At 33.5% G+C, this 12,776-nt stretch overlaps 1 protein-coding gene across 1 annotated transcript in view; it reads right to left on the bottom strand.

The window, feature by feature from the left end:
- Window positions 1-12,776, bottom strand: part of Htr2c (5-hydroxytryptamine receptor 2C) — a 180,000-nt gene that overhangs the window by 155,369 nt on the left and 11,855 nt on the right. Inside the window, exon 2 of the mRNA XM_090326035.1 lies at window positions 7,558-7,615. The gene's annotated coding sequence lies outside the window, so the exon portion shown is untranslated. The remainder of the gene's footprint in view (window positions 1-7,557; window positions 7,616-12,776) is intronic.

Genomic DNA, 12,776 nt, shown 5'->3' with positions numbered 1-12,776 from the left:
AGTACTTTACAAGTTGTACTATAGGGGCTGGGAGTTTGGACTAGTGTCAAGTGCTCGCCTAGCATGCACAAAGCCCTGGGTTCGATTCCTTGGCACTGCATACACAAAAAAGGCTGGAAGTGGTGCTGTAGCTCAAGTGGTAAGAGCTCTAGCCTTGAGAAAGTCCAAGGACAGTGCCAAGACCCTGAGTTCAAGCCCCAGGTCTGGCAAAAGTTAGGCTATACTATAATTTGTCAAATGAATTTATTTTAGAAATCATAACTATGATAGGATTTGACTATTTGGTTCTTAAAATTTAAATGTGAACCTTTTGATGCATGAAACAGGCAGGAGACACCATTTCAAAATCCTTTGTCCTATATTCCGTAATTCAAGTGAAGTATTGGGCATTTATAAGCACCAGGTGTGTATAACTTAAGATTATATTTAAAGTCGGGCAAATATAGCTGTCACAGTTACTAACTGATAGCTTGCATGTGCAAACCTATGTTGACATCTTAATCACTGAGTTCTTACCAGGCTATAATGGTTACAGCTGTCAATGGGAGGGAAGGAGTTGAATAGTTACAGACTAATAGACCCTCAAATGCACACAAATGTCCTTTTAATAACTACTGTCACTTAGTTATTCAGTGAATGAATATTAATTAAATCACTAATACATGCAAGACATTGTGCTAGATGCTAAGAATACAATATTCCCCTCCTCCAGCAATCCTCATTTGTGAAGCATTCTTTCTACAATTTCAGTATTGTAGATGAGAAACTGAGCATGATGACATACCTGTAATCTAGCATTTAGGAGGCTGTGACAGGAGGACTGAGAATTTGAGGCCAGCTTGGGCTACAGACTAAGACTGTCTAAAAACATAAAAGGACAAAATATTGAACAAAAGCAGATACTATTCCTGATCTCATGAAGTTATTGATTTCACATCTAGTAGAGGAAAGACTAGAATTCAATGAGTTACAACTATTATACATACACACATATATATATTTATATGATCAATAGTAATAAGTGCTAGGAAGTAAAGTGAGCTAGTGTAACTTATGAGGATTAATAGGAAGACTGTTTTCCTTGTTCTCTGAAGAAATGCCCTATTTAACCTTTGCTTTGAATATATAACATAGTTAACTAGTAACGTAAATGTTCAGAGAAGGGGGAATGTCAGGTGTATTTACCACCAAAGGCATAATTTTTGGTAAGGCCCTCTGATAAGTGATCACATCAATTGTCCAAGGCACTTGACAGCAGAGCAATGCAGCATAAGTAGTGATGATGGAGGGAGATCTAAGGGTGAAGTATGATACTGGAGGACAGATCAAATAATTTTAGTCTTTCTTTCCTTCTTTCCTTCTGTCTTTCTTTTTCTTTCTTTCTTTCTTTTCTTTCTTTCTTTCTTTCTTTCTTTCTTTCTTTCTTTCTTTCTTTCTTTCTTCCTCCCTCCCTCCCTCCCTCCCTCCCTCCCTCCCTTCCTTCCTTCCTTCTTCTTTTTGTGAGTCATGGGGCTTGAACTCTGAATCAAGGTGCTGTCCCTGAGTGTTTCAGCTCAAGGCTAGTGCTCTACCACTTTGAGCCACAGCTCCACTTCCGGTTTTCTATTGGTTAACTGGTGATAAAAGTCTCATGGACTTTAGTGCCTGAGCTGGCTTTGAACCTCAATCCTCAGATCTCAGCCTCCTGAGTAGCTAGTTTTACAGGTGTAAGCCACAAGCTCAAATAATTTCTTATAAACCACGATAAAGGTCTTGGTCTTTATTCTATGAATGAGAAAAAATGAAAAAATGGACTTAAGAATGTAAATGTGAAATTGTTAGGATTATTTAGATGATTCCAGTATTCAGGACAGATATGTGGCAAAGTCAAACAAATAACTGATGATATTTGCCAGAACTGCTAGGTCTTCAAAGATAACTTAAGTTCTTGTTGAATTCAGTGGTGAAATGACAGTTCTAGAGGTGCTTATGACTCCTCTTGTAACATTTGAGGTACTTTAAACTTCTTCCATAATTAAAATTATATGAAGGGGTTGGAGTATAGCACAATAATAGTCATTATTACTTATTGTCATATACTAGATATGTAGTGGCAATTACTAAGTTATTTATTGACTATTAAATCAAAATAAAATGTATGGAAACATTATAGAATATGAAAATATTCACTTCACATAACAAAATTTTCATGTCATTAACTTGTCTGAATTTGAATGATCTTTCTTTCTTACTATCTGCTAGGTTGCAGAGGCTGGCCTTAACTTATGATCCTTCTGAGTAAGACTCCCAAGTAGCAAAGATTTCAGGAGTCTAATACCATGCCCAACTGATACTTTTCTTTTAGAAATTAAAATAATAACTACCTAACACTAATATTTTGAATAAATGAGGTAAACAACAATATTTTTGTGTCATAATATTTCTCTCATGGTATTCTGTAAAGCATGTGTATGTTTCTTGTTGCAGCTACTGAAATTATACATTTTATTCTTTATTTAAGGTAATCTCTTATTTAAAGAAATATATGATTTGAAAATGTATAATTTAAGAAACTAAGACAATTTTGAAAGGTAAAGCTTTAGAAGCAGAACACACATGCATGAAATTATTATCTGGTCATTATCTAGTATGGAAATGTTTAACAATTGCCCTTTGTGAATAAAGTAACTTTTTATTACATTACAAAAGCTGAAATATTTTAGTGTGAATATAGTCATTTTTTTTGAGGGAGCAAGGATTTTACTATTTAGTACAGTGGCTTAGAAATATAAACCCTGGGCCAGAAGTTTGGCCGAGTGGTAGAGTGCTTGCCTAGCACACACAAAGACCTGGGTTCGATTCCTCAGTACCACATACATAGAAAAAGCTGCAGGTGGAGCTGTGGCTTAAATGGTAGAGCTCTAGCATTGAGAAAGCCCAAGGACAGTGTTCAGGCCCTGAGTTCAAGCCCCAGGACTGACAAAAAATGAAATATAAATCTTCCTACCCAACTTCCTGAATATTGTAATGCCAGGATTACAGATGTGCCTCAGTGCATTCACCCTAAAACATACACATTCTAAATTACATCACTAGCCTCATTTGCTTTTAGCACGGTCTTCTCCAAGTGAAAATGTGTAAGTTTCATTTTTAGTCTTTCAAGTTACCAGTTGCCTCAGATGATTAAATGCAAGAATCCACTTTTTATGGGCAAGGCATTTACATTTTAATTATCTTAATTATTTGCATTTTATGGGGCAATTATTACTTCCATAAGTACTTAAGCCACTCCAGATCTTATTATAAAATACCACTGACAAATTTAGATTATTAAGAAATGTTGACCTATATTTAAAATGTATATATTAATTCACTAAAGAATAATCTCCAAAAGAGAGATGCTATTAGTTTATGATTATAATTTAATTATTGTAATTTAAATACCTGTTCAATACATTATTGAATATATATTATAGTTAAGACACTATCTTAGTTCCTGCAAGTAATATAAATATATACATTCTACACAGAATACACTATATTCAATTACTTAACATTCAATCCCTTGCTCCTTTCATAAGTTTATGACTATATACTATTTAATTTAAACAAAGGAAAAGCAAAAATATATGCTTTTATGAAATGAAGAAAATTAAAATGTATGTGAATAAAATAAAACACAATAAACTAAGACGTAAAAAGTAATATTATTGTCAATAACAGATAATATGGATATTTGTTATGATCTATTTATATAAACACAAATAAAATTTATTAAAGTAACTTGGTAACAAAATAAAGAATTCTGTTATATATTTATATATATTACAAACACATTTAAAAATTCTCTTAATTGAATTTGTGTCTATTTGTAAAAACATAAGGCTATATAATAGAAAAAATAAAAATTGTTGAATTACTAGCCTTCAAGACAGGGACAAATATAAATGTTATTCTGATGGTTTAGTGACAGTATATGTATGTGTTCATTGTATTAACCTTTTTTGTGAAGATCTTTTAAATGCTGTTTTGAGTAAACATAAAAAATAATTTTTACCTTTAATACCTACTGATATTTCAGAACTTAGCCAGTTCAGGAAAACAAAGGTGTTCAACTGATAAATTTTCACAGAACACAGTCAATACATTACCTGAATCGTTACCTTGGCTATGCTATATTATGTGCACATGCATATAGTATATACAGCATATACATCATACATGGGTACACACATGTCTCACAGTAGCACATATTCATGTGTAATATGCACAAGTAGAAGTTTTGGAAAGTATCACCAGGTTTGACTGATAGTATAAATAAATCAACTTAGTTTTATTAAGAGCTATTGAAATTTACATATCTTAAAATAGCCACAAAAATTACCAGGGATCCATATTTTGAAAACTCAAACATTGATGGGGGGTGTATCTCCAATGGTAGAGATCTTGTGTATCATGTGTGAGACCCTGTGAGGATCTCCAGCACTACAAAATAAATAAAGAAAATAAAATGGGGCCAGGAGTTTGGCCTAGTGGTAGAGTGCTCGCCTAGCATGCACAAAGACCCGGAGTTCGATTCCTTAATACTACATACACAGAAAAAGCCATTAGTGGTGCTGTGGCTCAAGTGGTAGAGCTCTAGCCTTGAGAAAGTCTAAGGACAATGCTCAGGCCCTGAGTTCAAGACCCAGGATTGGCAAAAAGAAAAGAAACCCCCAAAGAACACTTGATTATGTATGTATAGGTATTATCGTATTTTGGTATCCTGCATATATACATATATATATATATATATATAATGAAAATCAATGAAAATGTTACCAGACTACAACCTTGTATAGTGTTAACTCATACATTTTTTCATATCATAGACATGCCTTGACAAGATCGGCCTTGTGATGTAAAGTAGGCCATGAGTTTGTATACCCCTAAATGAGATTTAAGCGTATTTTTCCCTTTCTCCCTATCAAGGTATTCAATTATTGCAACCATTTAAAAGTGCTTCTCTATGGATCAAGTAGGATGTCAAGTAATTAGGATGAATTCACATTTGGAATCTTCTGTGAGCTGAATAAGATCCAAGCATTAACAGTTTTGTGTACAGATGTACAGATATGTGGACAAATATGGAACAGAACATGAGGTAGAGACTCAGTGGTAACAACAGAGAAATGTTGAAATATTAAAGAAGAAATTGACTGACTTCACATTCTAGTAAAGCTGTTTTGGATTTTGAAATGAGACTGAGGTTATAATACCATTAACATAGATGAGAATATTATTTGCAACTTAACAGTGTAAACTTACCTGCACATCCACGTTTATCTATGTCATCAATGTAGAGAAAATATCTGTAGGTAGTCCTAGATCTTCACAAGCTTCCCATGAGTAACTTCCTTCTCCCTCAGTATACTTACTAGAGTTCTTTAAAAATGGTAACTTTAGTGCCCGGTAGTTGGCCTAGTGGTAGAGTGCTTGCCTAGCATATGTGAAGACTCGGGTTCGATTCCTTGGTACCACATACATATCAAAAAGCCAGAAGTGGTTCTGTGGCTCAAGTGGTAGAGCTCTAGCCTTGAGAAAGTCCAAGGACAGTGCTCAGTCCCTGAGCTCAAGCCCAGGACTGGCAAAAAAAAATGGTAACTTTATACCTACTAAATTTGTTCTGTGGGTCGCCTTTATGAACTTTCCCCCTCTGGGAAGCTGCTTCAACCACCAAGAACTCTTTAGTATGTACTAAATAAAGAGATACTGCCTGTATTATAATATGACCTGGCGATGGGTTACCACTTGGTGTTAAATAACAAAATAGGACTTCATGATGCTAACTATTCTGATATCATTTATATTTTAATGCAACCATTTTGATATGTCTCAGAAAATTGATGTTTCCTTCATTTGTTGTTTGATCATCAATAATGTGTGTAACAGACACAGCAAATGCTATGACATCCCTAATTTCTCTTGAATTTTGTGAGATCTGTACTTCTCATATTGTTTAACTTCTTTTTATATCAGTATAACTAATGTTTTGCTAACTTGTGCTTTGAATTTTTACAATACAAATGGTTTTGCCTCTATAGTAAGTCTTCCTTTCAATCTATCATCTTCCAACATTTTTATCATAAATATGACTGTGACAAGGATAAAATTGATCTGAAATGTATTGCAATTTTTAAAATAAGGGATTTAGCTGATCCACTCTGCCCAATTTGTACTCTATTTACTCAAAAAATTATTCTCTAAAAGTCGGTCCTGGGGCTTGAACTCAGGGCCTGAGCACTGTCCTTGGGCTTTCTCAAGGCTAGAGCTCTACCACATGAGCCACAGCACCACTCCTGGCTTTTTTCTATGTATGTGGTACCAAAGAATCGAAGCTGGTACTTCGTGCATGCTAGGCAAGCACTCTATCACTAGGCCAAACTCCCGGTCCCTGGTTACATTCCTTTAAGGAACAAAGTCTCCGAGAGTTTTAGGCCCATCTATCAAGACTTTTTCTTTTGATACTGAGTATCAAACTTAAGGCCTTGTACTTGCCAGGCAAGTACTCTACCACTAAGCTACATTTCCAGATCCAGCCACCAAAAATATGTTGTGGGGGGCCCGTGGTTCTCAACTATAACCCCAGCTATTAGGAGGTGGAAGATTACAGCTGGAGGCCAGTCAGTGAAGAAAAGTCCATGAGACTATCTACAAATAACTACAAAAAAGGCAGGCTAAGGGAGTGGTGCTGGTGGCAGCTAACCAGCCATGACCAAGCAAGCCCAGCCAGTATGAGGCCATGAATCCAAACTCTACTACCAGCAAAAAAGAAAAAACAAGAGAAAAAGAGTATTTGCAAGAGGTTCACTTTCTAAAATTTTTAGTCAAAAAAAAATAGTGGGAATTCTAAACTCCTACCAATCTGAGTTTGTCACAGGAGGACCAGATTGAATATTCATAATTTACCTTTATATTAATTATTTATTTTGAAGCTGAGGTGGTATTTAACAATCTGATTTAGCTTATAATAAAAAATAAATATTTTAAGGTTACATTAAAATACTGTTCCTCTGAATTATAGAATATAAAACAAATTTTGTTGTTATTGTTGTTTTGTTATTGGTGATGGTGGTGTTTAGGTTTTATGGTTTTTCTTGGCTGGGGAGGGGGTAAAGAAGGGTTGCAGAGAGGGAGAGAAGAAAGGTGAGCAAATGTAATCATGCTGTTCAGTATATATTATGTGGAAAATGACCTATGTAACTTATGGGCAGGAATGGGAGTAGGAATCTGGGGGAAAATGAAAGAAGGAGTGACATTGTCCACAGAAAAGGAGTGTACACATTATTGGACTTATGAAATGGTAACCCTTCTATATAAAGCCCTACTAATAATAACAACAACAACAATAATAATAATAATAATAAAATCATACTGAAAAATATTGTTTCTTAATCAACTATTCTTTTTCAGATATGGATTACATATAACTAATTCAAGGGTAGATCTAAGTTAGAAAAACAATAATGATAGCTTAAATCCTAATTGTGACTCCAAAATAAGATCCCTGAGGCATGCTTTTGAGCGTTGAGTACTTACAGTGAATTTTGAAGGATGATGGTACTTGGCCTCTGCTTGTAGGTGTTAGTTGATAACCCTAAAAGAAAATGAGAAAAAGGCAATAAGAACTTTATAAGTAAGGGAGTAATTAGAGTATGTAAACTATTTTCATATATAAAGCAAGAATGAAGAGTAGCAGACTCCAGAAGAAAATATAGTATATATAATATATGCATACTATATATACTATATATGTATGCTATACATGTACATATATGTATATATATTAAATATTAGTCTAACATGTTTTTCAATATTGTTCCTTCGCTGTTCATGTGCTACAGTAAAAAAAATACATCATTTAAATATTCTAAGTGAACCAGCAAAATCCTACATCAAAGGTTAAACCAGTATTTCACATAAAACAATTTATAGAGAAGAAACAAATGGTATTAAGCAGCCCATTTATGGGTACTAAAATAATATTATTAGACTCTGGAAGGGAAAATAACATATGGGAAATCAGCCCTTGCTATTCATTATTATCACAGTATCAATTGCCAATGTGTATTTTGGTATTCAAAAGTAATTTTGAAGAAAAATAGTAGCCAGCTATATTTTTATAACAGAAAAAGTAAGTTTGGCATAATATTTAAATATTTAATATTTTAAGCATGAATGGATTCCTAAAAGTATGAAACCTGACTGAAGTGTTTTAATTATAGGGATTTTCATAAACTATAAAACAAATGCTTCCACTCAGCCATAAAATGGAGTAATGTAAAGATTATTAACTGTGAGACAGAGGAAATGTTTTATTATTTATTCTGAGAATATCAAGTCGTTAGCTCATAAACTTATAAACAAAATTAACATAGTTGTAATGTAGTATAATTTATTGAATAAACAGGCAAAGAAATGTGAAACTTTTTTTTTAATTTCACAAGTCTAAAACAGCAATCAGCGATCAGACTCTAGACTTGGTGAAGAAGCTGATGGTCATTACTAATCTATACAATAAGAACAGCCCTTGCATGGCAGTACAGCAGTATATCATCTTCATTCACAATTACCCACTCTATTTTTGTTATAGCTTCCTCTCAATTTCTCTAATTGTACCAGGACCAGGAGGGACTAAACAGTGGACACAAAACGGCTATGAACAGAATTGTCGCCTCCTAGTGGTCACCTGCGACTATTGCAATCAGAACAATGAGCCTGGTTTGAGATTCTCATTGTGGATATCTTAACTCCCACTCCACATCTCCCCAACTGATGTTTCAAATATATCAGTGTCAGGTAATTTTGAAATAGCATTAACTACTTTAATAAAAATCAAGTATTGCCTCAATTTGCCTCTCCTTGACATGACAATATTTATATAAATATTTTCTATCAACACTTTTCTTTTTTTCCATTAAGCTAATTACACATAAATTTGTGATGTATTTTTACTACCAATGAACTGTCTTTTCAAATTTCCAACTTACTGGACTACTTAATTCCAACAATGACTTTTATTTCTTATTTTTGTAAGACAAATAAGCACTCAAGGTAGAAAAGAAATATATTTCTAATTATAGCCTACTCTACATGCTAATTCGAACACTATGCAATTCCCTCCTATGAAAATAATGCATACTCACCTTCTATCTGGTGAATATAATGTAACCCTTCTTTTAATCACAATAAAAAATTAAAAAATAATGCATACAATATTGTTAAATCACATATGCAATCCTATTACCATTGGTAATTTAATAGTGATCTGAAGAACCTATAATTTATACAGTGTTGTTAAAATTAATTTTGTGATTATTTAAGACAGGATCTATCCTCACTTGAAAAGTTAATTGATATTTTCTTTTCAGGTTACCCAAGAAATGTATTTTTTAAACTGTTTTTAAAAGTCTTGAAAAGCCAGTGAAGATTTAATGCGTATGCTTTTCTGCCTTTTTTCTCTTTCAGTTGAAATAATAGTCGGCTTTTAAAATTTAATGGCTATCTATCAAAGATATGCCTGTCTTAGGCTCAATCATCATTAGAATTCCAGTACTCACTCATGAGCAAAAGTATATTCTAGAATTACAGAAGACCATAATGTTCTTCTCCAGATATCTGTAGATTGCTATATTCACTTAAAAATAATGAGACTTCTTCCACTGAGAATTGAAACAATATCACAGACTGGAGGGTACTTTTTACTGCCTAATTTAGTTTTTTTAAGGCATTTATCTACTTTTATGATATATAATTTACATGTTAAACTGTGCTCTTCTTCTTTCTCTTTTTTTTTTTTTTGCCAGTCCTGGGCTTGAGCTCAGGGCCTGAGCACGGTCCTTGGACTTTCTCAAAGCTAGAGCTCTACCACTTGAGCCCCACCACCACTTCCAGCTTTTTTCTATTTATGTGGTTACTGAGGAATTGAACCCGGGTCTTCGGGCATGCTAGGCAAACACTCTTCCTGGCCCATATGCTCTTCTTTAAAGTAGAATTCCTACCCCAATGAAGATAGAAAATATCTCCATCTTCCTCTTCTTTGAAACTTCCAAGCCAATTTTTAATTTATTTCACTACTGATTGATTTACTAATTCTGGACGTTCATATAAATGAAAGTCATAAAGGAGACTCTATTTTTTCTGCATTTCTTTCTCTTCCAGTCTTATTTACATATCATTTTGTCTTACTCTGTTGATTTATTAAATTAAATTTTCTTTCCGAGTTACCATGTATTCCTTTTTCTTCAATCTTTGTCTAACAAAGATTTACTTTGTCCTATCAGCATAACTATTTTAGTGATACATGAAACAATGACCAGAAGTTCAAGAGACCCTCATAAACTGAATCAGGAATCATAAAAGATAAAACCACCAGTAATAATGATGAAATATAAACTGCAATTTTATCCATCCTACTTAATACACTACAAGTAGCACCCACATTCATATTTCTAAAGTGTATAGAGTATATATGTTTCGGCAAAAATAATTGAGTCATATGTTCAGGTTTTACTTGTTTCTGTGTCTGTATGTGTGTATCCATCTTGAAATTTAGGAAGCACCAGACCACCAGCCTCTTGTCAATGATCATATCCTAACAAAACTCTACCTGAACTCTTAGGAAACAATGTACTATCAGTGTACCTGATGTCACCGTTAACCACCTCTGAACCTGCCTGTGACTTGGGACTGCTTTAATTACACATAACTTCTCATTCATTTCCCATACTTCAATCTATTTAACATATGGCCAAGGTGTGTACCAGGAAGTTGCCTAAAGATAAATAATCTGAAGCATCATCTTCACATAATATGGTTATATTACATTATCTTCTTTCTCTTCCGTATCACTTTCCTAATAAATTTTCCAATCACTTTTAACACATTCATTTCTTCCCTGAATTTTTGTCATGCCAAATGAAAAGATCAAGGTTAGGTTGCTATGCTAAATTTCCAGCCACATTGGGGTTTGAATTCTGAGCTTCATTTTTTGCTATGGAAGCACTCTACCAATGATCCATCCCTACAGCTCAGATACGTATTTGTGTGCTATTGACATATGCACATAATTTATTAGATATTTGTAAAGAGAAAGGAAGAGAAATATATTAAGCAATAGATACCACATTTTAGGTAGAAGAACTCAAGTTTTTACATTCAGATTTCATGTATTTTATTAGCTCTGACAGGTAAAATGAGCAGTTGAAAATTCCTTTGTAGTGCTGTGTCACTAAGGTATAAGGATAATACAAAGACAATTAGAATGAATGGCAATTTTATTTCATAAAAATTGCTTGGGTAGGAGTAATTTTTAAAAAACTATTTTCCACATTAAAGATTTAGAAAAGAAACATAAGTCAGGCTTCAATCAATTGATTCTTCTGGCATTCAATTGTAAATAATATGCACAGAAAAGGTTTCTGAGAAAAATGCCTCCCTCTTGGATGGCAAATTCATGCTTAGCACGTCTTCATTGGATAGAATAGAAAAAAATGAAACAAATGTAGCAGATATGCAACTTTCCTGAGTTTAAAATTCAAGTTTTTCTAACCCATTGATTTTGGACAAGAGAATTTGGTGATTGATTTTGCAGTATGAATAGGAAACTGAATAATAAAAAAGATGATGAAAGCTAAGATACAACACATCTTTGTATTTAGAAGCATGAAAAAATAAAATGAATCAGAATCCTATTGCTTGAATCTGACCACAAATTTTCTGATTTGCCTCTCTCTAAACACTACAGCAGCTTCTTTGATATCTTCAGTAGATTGCTGTAAAAAGTTGGCAGGCTCTCAAACAAATCAGGTCCCCAAATGTAGCATATTTGGTAACCTAAGTTGGGAATGGAAGATATATTTGGAACAACTGCTAATGGGCATAGGGTTTCTTTTGAAAAGTGATGAAAATGTAAATTTCACTGAAGCTGTACAATTCAGAATATACTAAAAACCACAGAATTATGCACAAGTGGAGAAACTTGTAAAAGATACAGTTTTAATCTCAAACCGTTCAAAGTAATTTGTGATTTCCAGTACATCCAGTGAAAAATCAGAACTCATAGTAACTTTTTCTTATTATAAAGTATATGGGACACACATCAACTTCATAAATAAAAATTCAAACATTTTATAAATATAATTTTGCTAGATACTAGCAGAAAATAATAAATAAAAATTTTATAAAAGGTTAATAGAAAAATAAATATACATTAAATAATAATAATAGTAATAATCACTATCTAATACTCTGCATTTGAGCAAAAAGTGTCAACACTTTCCTGTTATCTAGAAGCTGGAGTTGAGCATTAAGAAAAAAAGACATAATAAAAGAAGGGAGAAAAAGAAGAAAAACCACAGAAGTGGTGCTGTGGCTCAAGTGGTAGAGCGATAGCTTTGAGCTGAAGAGCTCAGGGACAAAGCCCAGGTCCAGAGTTCAAGCCCCATGACAGACAAAGTAAAAAAGGAGATGAAGAAAAACCTCAAGCTAGGTTATATAATGCCTACTAAATAAAGCACTATGTAATTTTTCATAAAGTGAATAAGCATAGCTCTAATGACTAGTTTCTATAAATAATATAAATGATGATAACTTTTCTATTTTGGGTAACCCCTCCTTGTTTTGCAGTACTAGAGCTTGATTTCCAGGCTTCATGCATACTTGGTGTGCTTGTTCACAACCAATGTTCTACAACTTGAACATACTATCAGCCCAGCTTTTCGATGATTAGTTTGGAGTCTTCTGCACTTTTCTGACCA

This window comes from Megascapheus bottae, chromosome X (genome assembly GCF_031878675.1).
Source record: "Megascapheus bottae isolate mThoBot1 chromosome X, mThoBot2.hap1, whole genome shotgun sequence".
NCBI lineage: Eukaryota > Metazoa > Chordata > Mammalia > Rodentia > Geomyidae > Megascapheus > Megascapheus bottae.
This window is presented reverse-complemented; position numbering and strand designations above follow the sequence as displayed.